This window comes from Protopterus annectens, chromosome 10.part0 (assembly GCF_019279795.1).
Source record: "Protopterus annectens isolate FY-2018-M chromosome 10.part0, PAN1.0, whole genome shotgun sequence".
Classification (NCBI taxonomy): domain Eukaryota; kingdom Metazoa; phylum Chordata; order Ceratodontiformes; family Protopteridae; genus Protopterus; species Protopterus annectens.
The window spans coordinates 990,608,663-990,621,397 of record NC_056744.1 but is presented as its reverse complement, the minus strand read 5'-3'; positions in this window follow the sequence as shown (position 1 = coordinate 990,621,397).

The following is a 12,735-nucleotide window of genomic DNA, read 5'->3' as shown; positions in this document are numbered from 1 at the left end:
TGTTTGATACACCCTGACATCAATCATCTTCAATTGACTACCTGGATGATAGGGTCTTAATTCCTTTTATGCACCTGTTTTCTGATGATGTGCAACAGGTACTAATGGAGGCAAGAAATCCAGCTACTAGAAGATTATATATTAGCAAATGAAAAATGTTTTCTAGTTGGTGCCGGCAGCATAACCAGTACAGATTCAGGTCTAGGTGTTGTCTGGCTTTACAGTATTTTCATGAATTCCTATACTATGCCTTTCTTATTCCTCTATCAGGGTTCATTTATTGGTCATTTCAGCATGTCTGCCCATGGATTCTCCTCTTTATCCCAAAATTCCAACAATTTATGAACTACCTAAGATTCATAAGTAACTCACAAATCCACCAGATTCAGGTCTAGGTGTTGTCTGGCTTTACAGTATTTTCATGAATTCCTATACTATGCCTTTCTTATTCCTCTATCAGGGTTCATTTATTGGTCATTTCAGCATGTCTGCCCATGGATTCTCCTCTTTATCCCAAAATTCCAACAATTTATGAACTTCCTAAGATTCATAAGTAACTCACAAATCCACCATTAAGACCCATAGTTTCTGCCAGAGGATGGGTGATTGAACCTGTATCGAAATACCTGGATGGTATACTTAAACAGCATTTATATGAGACCAACACAATTATTAAGGACAAAAAGGATTTTTTAAGCCAACAAGCTGAATGATCAAGAGACAAGAACTTAACTGAATGCTACTTTGTTATAATGGACGTTGATTCATTCATCACAGTAATACTGAATCAAATAGTCTTTCAGTATATTAGTGAATATCTCAACAAAATTGTCAGTTATTCTCTAAGCTAGAATACTACTACATGTGATCTACATCAGTTAATACTCAATAATAATAATAACTTTTGTTTCTAAAACAAATTTACAAACAGAGCAATGGTGTTGCCATAGGCACATCAATGGCAAATCAGTAATGTGGTAATGTACTGCTGGGAAAGGAAATATGTTCTAACTGAGGGTCTGTTTACAAACAGTGTATTTTTTTACAAGTGCTTAGTTGATGATTTGTTCCTAATATGGAATGGCACTATAACTGAATTCAATATTTTTTTGGAATACATATCTAATACTACTAACTTTATAAAATTCAAAAGTGAGAAATTGAAAAGTGAAATTAATTTTCTTGACATTCAACTCACTTTGAATACAGAAATTACAACTGAGACAACAGTTTATAAGAAGGAAACTAAATGTAACTTTTTTACATTGAGCAAGCATGCACCCTCCCTTCAGGTACAACGACACTGTTAAGAATCAAATGTTAATGGTGGCAAGACTGAATACAGACAATATTAAGATGGTAAAACAGTTAAGTAACTTAGGAAAAGAATTTGTTAAAAGAGGTTGCAGGAAAAGTATTACATAGGCATTATAACAGGATGTTATAGCACTAAGCACTACTGGAAATGAACCCATATTCTGTACACATGCTCCACAATATAGAAAAAATATACAAAACAATTCAGAAACAGTAAGATGCAACCTGACTTTTAATAACAACACAACAACTGTGAAACAAATTATATGTAAATACTGGCCATTGCCTGGAGATATACCAGAACTTGATAATATCCCATCCTTCAGTTATTGCAGAAATAGCAACCTGAAAAATAAGTTATGCTATAAGGAAGAACCAGTTTTTGATAATAATATTTTTTTTCTCAGTTACTAAATCTGGCACTTATAAATTACATACTTGTGTTTATTGTGATTATGTATATATATATATATATATATATATATATATATATATATATATATATATATATATATGGTTCTACCTGACTTAGTCGACAGCGCAGAAGACCGACAACGGAATCCGGAGCTCCAGAAGATCGACAATGAAGAAGACCGACGCGAATCGCGAGTGCCAGAACATTGACAATGCAGAAGACCAACACGACGGATGACAACACCGACGCCGAGGATGCCGACATGGGAAAAGGCTGTGTGAGTATGCGATAGTGATGGACGTTAGGGTGCGAGTCAGGTAAGTGTGGATATTGATGGTCTGTGGGGATAGGGGTGGGTTAAGTGAGTTAGGGTGTTAGGGTTAGGGAGCGATAGGGGTGGGTTAAGTGAGTTAGGGTTAGGGAGCGGGTTAGGTAAGTGTGCGGTAGGGATAGACTTTGGGATAGGGGTGGGTTAAGTGAGTTAGGGTTAGGGAGCGGGTTAGGTACGTGTGCGATAGTGACGGACCTTAGGGTTAGGGTAAGGTTTAGTGTGGGTTTGTAAGAATTTTGGTGTGCTTGTGTTGTGTGTGTGGTTTGTGGAATGGGGATGTGTTTTGTTTTTTATTGTTGTTATTGTGGTGTGTGCAGTGTATGGGGTTTCGTGTTTGTGTACCGTCGGTTATTTCGTTGTCGGGTATGTGAGGTTTCGTGTTAATGGACTGTCGATTATGTGGTGTCGGTGATGTTGTTGTCGGTGTTGTGTGGTTTCGACTATGTCAGGTAGAACCATATATATATATATATATATATATATATATATACAGAGAAAAAAATTACACATCCAGCGAATGGCAAAGAATTCTTATTAAAAGCATATGGTAACTGTGCACCTAGAAATATTGTTTATTCAGCTAAATGCAGCCAATATCCTACCTATTATATAACAAATCAATTTAGAAGTTAAAAGAAAGACTAGGCAATCACCTTTCGGAGATTATTTATTTTTATTAATTTTTTTAACATTTGTTGATGCAAATCGAACCAGAAGTTAAAAGAAAGTATAGGCAAATCACCTTTTGGAGATTATTTATTTAACTTTTATTGACTGGGAAAGTCCAACTAGGACAGAGCCTATTTTCAGGGAGAAATGATCCAGACACATATCTTTGGAATGTGGGAGGAAACCAGAGTACTCAGTGGAAACTCACATGAATGCAGGGAGGACAAGCAGACGCCACACAGAAGGCACCCTAGCTGAGAATCGAACCAGAGAACCTCTTGCTGTGAGGGGACAATATAAATCACTGTGCCATCCTAGAAGAACAAGAGTAACCAATTCACTTTACAGATATATAACTGATACAGAAGAAAAACATTCTTTAAAATTCATGATTTTGAAGAATACCTTTAAACCACTTAGAGGGGTGACATAAGACAGAAGAAGAAGAAGAATTAAAATGGTTTTAAAACAGATATTGCACCAGGTCTCAATTGCATGGTTAGCATAAAACCATACTTAAAGTGATTGCAAATGCAAGTGAAATGATTTTTTATGTTTTTATGTTTAATACTGTTTTTAGTGCCTTCTGTGTGGAGTCTGCATGTCCACCCCATGGTTGAATGGCCTCCGAAAGACATGCATGAATGGGCGTGCCTTCACTGAAGGTTGGGCGTCGGGCTGGCAACTCGGCACCTTAAAAATCTACTGCCAATCATTAGCGGATCGGAGTTCCACTGTGGCGACCCCTAACCGGGAAAAGCCGAAAAGACACACAACAACAACTGTTTTTATCACAGCTTTTGCTATATTGATGCCTCGCATGTTATAATGCTACTTTCTACCTGTAGAATAGTGTATGTGTGTTGTACCTTTAAGACGTGTTTCAAGGACAGCACGTGCATATAGCATATAAATAGCAAGTAAGTGCTAGCTTCAGTGCCATTTTAAGGGTGCAGCCAGAGACTGAGCATGCATGAGTGTGATAGCTTGTTTGTTTACAAGTCTATCTAAGTTAACGTTATTAAGCCTCAATCCTGATGTGTTTGTACATAATAAAGCTGCTTGAAAAGAACCCATGAATGTTCATCTGTTTTATCCTGGCTAGGGGAGCGAGAGGGTGTCAGAACCATGATTCCAGAGACTGCTTTTCAGAGCTATGAGGTGCAGAGTTAACAGTGAAGATATACTAAGTGAACAGAGTACAAAAAAGGGCCAGAAATGACCCAAAGGTAATGACAACTTCCACAAATTATTTATTTATTAAAAAAAAAGTAAAATGGAGCATTACAAGGCACAGAACACATTATTAAGCAAGCTAGAGGCAGAAAAAGTTGGTTAATTAAATAAAATGTTTACAATTACGATATTTGATAAAACGATTATCAGAAAAGTACATAACGGGTTTGGAGTTACCTTGGAATTGCAAAATGAGCATGTTTAAAATAAAATGAGCATGTTTAAAATAAAATTAGCATGTTTAGAGTAAAATGAGCACAAGAAAAGTATAATGGGCATGACAAGAGATTAAATGAGTGAAACAGATATAACAAAGGGCAAAAAGGGCACATTAAGCATAAATAAAGCAAGGTGACTGGATGTTTTTTGGCAAACTGCTGTGTTTTGGCAAAAACTACTGTTTTTTCATTGATTGAAGCTATTCAGGGCATAACTAGAGTTATTCAAAGTATCTCAAAGTATGTAAAATTGCTTACAGTGTGTGCTTATTACTGTGCATTTATTCTGAAGAGTTTATGTGCAAAGTGCAGCTATTTTATAAAGTGCAGTCAAACTGTAGCCATTTCGAAAAGTATCTTGTGCTGGGTGTGTCTATTCACAGCATACCATCAATACAGAGTGTTTCTTGCTCTGTAAAGAGTTATTTAGCAAAGTGCAGCCATTATAGGAAAGTTTCAGTGTACTGTGTACTGTTTATTTGCAAAGTGCAATTACTTTGTGTTTCTTACATTGATAAGAGGTGATTTCTTACAGTACAGTGATTTCAAGAATATTCTTGTGCCCAGGAGACTTATTTCACAAAGTTCAGTTATTCTGAGGCCTGTTGTGCTATTGGGCATAGTTACAAATACTGGCATAAATTTCTGGCATATGTATAAGTGTGCATGTTCGTACAGTCAGAAGTGGACTTGGGTTGCATTGTGTTTTACTGTAATTTGTTGGCATGGGGGACGGATTTCAAAAACCATCACTTGTATTTGATCAGAATATTGCAGAGAAGTGGAGACTATCTGAACAAGAGTATGATATTTTTATACAAGCAGCTTATTCTGAGAAAGATGCATGCACCAGGGCATTCATTTGCTAAACCTAGATGGGTCAGAGGCCATCGAAAGGGAGCATTCATTTGTGTATGCACCAGCAGTATATGAAGGAGAAGGGAAAAACTATCATATTATTGTACAGGTTGAATCAAGGGAGGACCCCAAGTGTTTGAAATGCAAATTCAGGGAACGTGCAACCCCCTAGACAAATTTTACATTAGAGAGGCATTTGTTTTACACAAGAGATCAAAAGCAAGGAGAAACATTTGCATCTTATATTACTGACCTGGGAAACAAAGCTAAAATGTGCAGGTTTGGTGACTTAAAAGATGAGTTAATAAAGGACAGGCTTGTTTGTGGTATTAATAATGTTACAGTGAGAAAGATTTTGCTTTGTGACAGTGATTTCATGCTGACCAAAGCTATTCAGACTTGTCAAATCCATGAGGTTACAGAGAGGCACACAAGTATGCTTGCAAGTGATAAGAGCATGGTTTCAGTAGGCTTCAGTAATGTCAACAGCATGCAAAACGTGGCTAGCAGAAGCAGCCCTAAGCACATGGCAGCTGTAACCCCTGTGAGTGTGGCAGGTAAAACCTGTAGTTTTCCTGCAGGTTCTATGACTAGTTCAGTGAAAAGGACATGCTCAGTGCATTACAAGTGTGAGTCAACAAAACCCAAATTAAGCTTTATTATTAACTGCCACAATTGTGGTGCCAATCATGAGTCTAAAAAAGAAAAGTGCTTATTATTTGGTCAGCAATGCCACAAGTGTAAAAAAGTTTTGCAAATCAAGTAAACCTCACACAGTTATAAAGAAGGGTCACTTAAAAAGCAAGTTGATCATATAGAGAGCTGCAACTTTCTTTCTACGTAGATAGTGTAGCAGTAATTTGTGAAATGGTTGATGCAGTAAATTTGTTGGTAAAGAATATAGTGTTTTGTACTGTCCAGATCAATGGTAAATCCACCAAGCCCAAAGTAGACACTGATTCAAAGCATAATGTTATGGCAGCAGTTACATTTACTAAGGTGAGAACTGGTATGCAACTTAATGTGGTCAGTTGTGCGAACCTTGTTGCTTATGAAGGTGAAGAAATACAAAATGAAGGCTCAGTAGTGCTTTCATGTTTTGTGGCTAGGAACTGCTACAGCTTACTATTCTATATAGTCTGAAGACCTGTGCAGACATGGTTGGGTTTTGGAGACAGTTTGAGAATTAATCTGCTTTCTTTTACCAAAGAAGTTCATCATATAAGCGCATGTCCCAGTTCCAATTTTACTGAAGCTATTTTCTCAGAATATGCTGATGTTTTCGATGACAAGTTAGGCAAACTTCCAGTTGCATATTCTATGAAGTTAGACCCAAAAGTTCTGATAGCTATGCAGGATAAAGTCAAAGCTCATTTGGATAAGATGGCGCAGCAAGGTGTAATTTGTCCAGTTACAGAACCAAATGAATGGGTGTATGGTTAGCATAATACCATACTTAAAGTGATTACAAATGCAAGTGAAATGATTTTTTATGTTTTTATGTTTAATACCATTTTTATCACAGCTTTTGCTATATTGATGTCTCACATGTCATAATGCTGCTTCCTACCTGTAGAATAGTGTAAGTGCATTGTATCTTTAAGAAGTGTTTCTAGGACAGCACATGCATAAAAATAGCAAGCACGTGCCAGCTTTGTGTCTATTGAGACTGCAGCCAGAGACTGAGCATGTATGAGTGTGATAGCTAGTTTGTTTATAAGTTTATCTAAGTTAAAGTTATTAAGCCTCAATCCTGATGTGTTTGTACATAATAAAGCTGCTTGAAAAGAACCTATGAATGTTCGTCTGTTTTATCATGACCAGAAGAGTGACACTACCATCCTCTTGACTTTTTAATAACTTTTTAAATATCACATGATTTTTGTATAGTGATCATATGATTTTTCTCATGTGACTTGCTTTTAATGATTATTTAAAGTGCCTTTTTAAGGAAGTTACTATTCACCTGAAGAAGCTGATAGGCAAAAGTGTGTTACACTTATAGATTTATTTGCTAAAGTTTATACCCAAAGTTCATGGTTCCAACAACAGTTTTTATTTTTTTGCTTTGGAGTATGAAGAGGAGAAGGGGAGACTTGGATGTAAAGGATATCTGCTGTCTCTACCAAAGAAAATCTCTTCTGACAAACCCCAGACCTGGGATCTAAAAGGATAAAAAGGTGCTGAAGTTGGGACCAAAGATAGTTAGATAATGCTGTATCTTTTTCATGTGGAGTTTTGCCAGTGGTATCATGAGAATCATAGATGTCATGAGTCCCAAAATCCTGAGGTATTCCCTAGCAGTGACTGAAGTATCAGTAGAAAACCTTAGAAATAGAACTAAATAAAGAGCTGCTTTTTCCTGTGGAAGAAAATAATTCTTTTAACTGAGGTGTCTAGTTCACATCCCAGGAACACATTCTTTTGAATGTTCTCTAGGAATCTCAGCTTGTGCAAGATATCGCTCACCCAAAAGAGAGACTCCTGACATTTAGAAAAAGACTCTGCAAAGATAAGCAAGTCATCTACATATGGAAAAATGTGGATACCCTTTGGCCTGCAATGAGCTATAACTGGAAGAAACCACTTTGTGAACATTCTTGGTGCAGTGGATAGCCCAACGGGTAAGGTAGAGAACTGAAAATGTGATCCAGACACACAAAACCTTAAGAAACAACTGAAGTCTGGATGATTAGGAATGTGTTTCCAGGAAACTTGAAAGTGGAAGAAGATGTCATAGGTTGAGAAGTGACATCATTTTGAATTTGGGCACTATCACAGACAGGTTTAGGAAAGAATAATCCAGAACCAGTCTCCAAGCATTTTCTGTTTTTGGCACTAGGAACATTCTTGAATAAACACCCACCTGGGTAGGTGGAACTGGTTCTATCACTCCTTGGAACAACATGTGATGAAGGCCAAGTGGAAAAAAAAGAGTCTGATCTGCTGGATGATGAATGACCCCCTAGAAAGGAGGAATTTCCTCACACACTGCCATTTGCAATCCTGCTAAATGCTTTCCAGAACCCATTTGTCTAAAACAATCTGTTGCATATGAGAAAAATAGAGATTCAGACTTTCAAGAAGAGAAAAGAAGCCAGGATGGGAGAGGGTCACAAGGTCTCTTGAATAGTTATTGTTGGTGGACTGCCTTTGGTTGTGGGAGGTTTGAGACTTTTGTAACCCCTTTACACTTCTTCTCAAATGTCTGATTATCTTAATTTTGTTCAGACTGTTTATTCAGTTTTTTGTCAAAATTAGATGAGGAGAAAGAAAATCCCTTGGACAATTTAGAGGAATAGGGCTGAAAAATGTTAGAGATTCCCTGGATCAGATTGCCCCTTTCATAGCACTTTTGATCAACACTACAGCAGAGGGGCCAAACACTAAATCTCTGTCTAAAGGAGCATTTAAATTGTCATTTTTTTACATCATCTGGGAAGTTCTGAGAATCCATTCAAGCAAACCTTCTTAGAACAGTACCAGTGACAATAGCCCTAGAAGAAGTATCAACAGAGTCATACACACACTATAAACAATGAGTAGTGACCTGTGCAATAGAAGAAACTATGTTATTTAAAGCAGTTTTTCTCCTTCACTAGAAGAAACTGCAGATAAAAAATTCCTCATACTTTTACAAAATGTCAAAATAAACATTGACATATGAGCTTGATCATTTAAAATTCTGAAAATTAGAGTTGCAGAAGTATAGACTGTTTTCCCTATACCTATCAGTAATTTTCACATTCTTATTAGAAAGAGTAGTAGCGGCATTAATGAAGTGAGTAGTAGCAGGGGAGTCAACTAAAGCTATAGCTACTGGGACAGGTTTAGAAATAGTATATACAAATTTAAATGATTGAGGAACTTTATACATCCTATCTGCCTTTTAGGGACAGCTGACTATTAGGAAAATTGCTGTCAGAAGGACACACATCCTCTAAAGCAGACAGGGCAAGAGGAATGGGTATAGATTCTGGAAAATCCTTCTGTAATAACTCATAGCATTTTCTGAAGGACTAAAACACCTCAGTGTTCTCCCACTGAAAACAATGGGGCATTCTAGCAGTAGACTCAGGGAAAGGGAAATACCCACAGGAACAATCAAAAACTGAGCTCTCCTCTGAGCCTGAATCAGAAATTTAAGGACAAAACCCGAAATCCATCCCTGTATCTTCCTGTTCAGATTCAGAATCTTAAATCTCTTCAGGAAAAGATACATCACTCTTTCTTTTACCAGAATCTACTCTATAAGAATGATCAGTATCCTGAATTAAACCCTGAGCCAGTCCTAGTAAACTACTCATATCTAAGCAAATTTGAGGAGTCGATACATTTGATTTTTTATTTCTTTTTGATAGTAGAAATGAGGCCAACTGTATTATTATTGGCAGCTGCTGCTTCCCCAAGGTTGGGCACAACATTCTGACACACCAGGGGAAAACTTCCCTGTTCTGTTTAACAGGACCCAAAACAGTATCTCTCCCTTGCACACTGAGGGGAGTCCAACAGCCTCAGAGTACATGGCCAACCCCCAGTCCATAGTGGCTGAGTAAGCTTCAAAAACATCACAGTGTGTGGAAATTGTCAGTTTGAGTTTTAAGGGACAGCATCTCAAAAAACATAATGTGTTAGGTCCATCATTTAAAAACATTGCTAAATGAAAACTGGAATATGCAATATTATTATCCATCTTGGACAGCGTAGTGGTGAAGTGTTTAATGTTGTCACCTCACAACAAGAGATACTCCAGTTCAATTTTCATCTGGGGTGCCTTCTGTGCAGAGTCTGTATGTCCTCCCAGCATTCACGTGGGTTTCTTCCGAGTGCTCTGGTTTCCTCCCATGTTACAAAGACATGCACCGGGAGAATTTCTAGTAAGTTAGACCACAATGGCCAACTAGGTAAAGCTATATCTTTTAAATGTGAATTTTTTACTAACTACCTCACTGCTCCTTCGTATTTCTGCCACTTTTGGATAACTTTTTTTATTTTGCACTTATGAATAGTACAGTAATGATAGCTCATATTCTTGTATCCATTAGTCAAATCACATATAATCACCTTTTTCTAGTCCATTCAGTTATCCCCTTTTGGTTTATATCAAAAGTAAGTTATTAAGGTATTAATCACAAAATGAAATACAAAAACAATTGAAAAAAGCAAAACAATAGTGGATAAAAAAGATTTTATTAAAAAGTCCTCAAGTTAAGGTCAAGCAAAATATGCAGATTAAAATGCATAAATACTCCATAGAACCAGACACCCAAATTAATTAACTTATTAATAAACTCTAAAGGGCATATCATTATTAACCCTTTAGGTGTCATAGTATAAAACTGTAAAATAATTGTAGCTTCCTTTTAACCTAAAAATTTTAAAAATATATAAAATATATATTGTTTGGTATATCTTACTGATGGCAAAATGGGTGTCATAACAAAAAACTTGAATGAATCCAATCTGCCATCATAAATTTCCAAAAATGTTCGGCAACAGAGTTTAATATATTTTGATTATCACAATCCTTAACATGTTCTAATATTCTTATTTTAATAATTGTTGTAAGTTTACCAATATTAAAAAAAATACATAAACATGCTATAATGTGAGCAACCATAGCTGACTGATGAGTAAAATACTGTTTAACTCTCAAGTTACCAGAAGTGAAGCATTTGTCTGTCTTGCTAGAGAATATCTGAAACCCTTAGAGTGTGAGCATGGATACGTCCCATAAGAAATACATGCAATGGGAAATTTACTAAAAGTTCTTTAAACTATGACCAACTTGAAATGAAACAGAAGGTGAATCATGAAAAAAACATAAAATTTAGTATCTGCCAAAAAAATAGGTCAGTTATAAATAATTGCATAATAGAATCAAACATGTCTGTATACCTAGTAACAAAATACCATATGAAGAAATACATTTTAAAGCAACTAAACATCCCCATACACATGGCCTTATATGGTATATCTGTCAATAATTATGTGAGCCTCCTTCAAATAACCCACAAAGGTATTGCATAAATGAGCAGTCCATATAAACTGGCTTTTATATAAGGCTTTTAAAATATACTCGAGTTGCTAAATAAAAGGACACAAAAGAAAAAATGTGTCTGTCTTTTTCCAGAAAATGGATGTGATAATATGTCCTTCGACCAAATCTAAATGTAAATCTAAAAAAAGTAGCATTACCGCCATTATAGTCAATAAAAGAAATTTACATCTTATCTCTTCCTTAGAGCCACAAAATAAATAAAATAAATAAAAAATACAAGATTAAAATATAACACAGAACATACTGAACTACTAAGGAGAAATGAGGCCATGAAAAATATATTGGAAATTTCATTGTGATAAATTGGATTCCTTTTTTTATTGTGAAACAAATTTTGACATTAGGTATGTATATTAACAATATCAACATGTCTTAATAAGTGTGTACTGTATGACCTTAGAAGAATTTATTAACTCTAGGTGCTAGTCAAGAAAGTTTTTTATCCACCTCTACAGCTTTATAGTGTTTTTTTCTATAACTTTTGCCCTTTTTGTGGCCCATTCTTAACCACTTTCATCTAAGCCTCTCCACTAGTTAATCTTCTGAAGCTTGAAGAACAGCCAATATAATGTCATTACTTAAGAGTGGCCCTACCAGAGACACTAATAACTATAGGCCCTTTAGTCTCAGTGGCCTCATTTGTAATATCATGTAAAATATCATCTCAGAACATATGTGGACTTTTGAAAATCTGTTAAGTTTGCACCCTCATTTATTCATCTTCATCAAAGGAAAGCACTTCCTCTTAACCGCATTCATTTCTTTGAAAAATCACAGAAGCAGTAAATAGAAGTTATGCAGTGCATACAGAGCATCTGGATGTGGCAGAGGCTTTTGACACTGTTCCAAATGCAGACTTTATTGACAGAAATTCAAATCTGAATATATATATTTTTTTGTAATATGGTACATAGCTAACTGGGTGTCTGACAGGACCAATTGGGGTTGAATCAAATATGTCACTTCTGAAAGCAAATAAATGATCAGTGGTTTAACATAGGGCTTTGTGTCAAGTTCTCTCCTATTTGGCATTCTTTTCTTAGACCTTCAGATTAAATCTTCTGACAACAGTCGTCTATGTTTGCAGATAACTTTAAATTGGATGTTTTTAGTCTTCCACTAACTTGTTATTGCTCCAGTAGGGGTTAGATCATGTCACAATAACAATGGTCTCAGTCTTAAATTGTAGTCCATTTCAGTAAACAAAAAAAAATCATCTGACCATGTATGTGTTACACATTGCAAATCAGACTCTGTCATAAGGATCTAGGCTGTCATGTTGGCAATTCATTTTCATTTGGACATCCTGTCTCCATAATAGTTAGGAAAGCCTTTTATATGTCTCATCTTATTTCCAAAGACATTTTCTATAGATCCAATAAAGTCTTAATTTATTTTACTCATATCTCATCAGATCCATTATTGAATATAATGCACCATTTGGTATCACTCTATTTGAGAGACCGCAGAGATTCGTAACTGAAAGGATCAGTGGTCTTGCAAACCATAGTTATCAAGACACAAGGTCAGTGGTCTTGCAAACCTTAGTTATCAAGACCCCTCTCTGTAGTCAGCCTCTTATAATCTTTTACTTGGAAATCTCTGTGCAGACTTTTGAGCCATGAAAAGT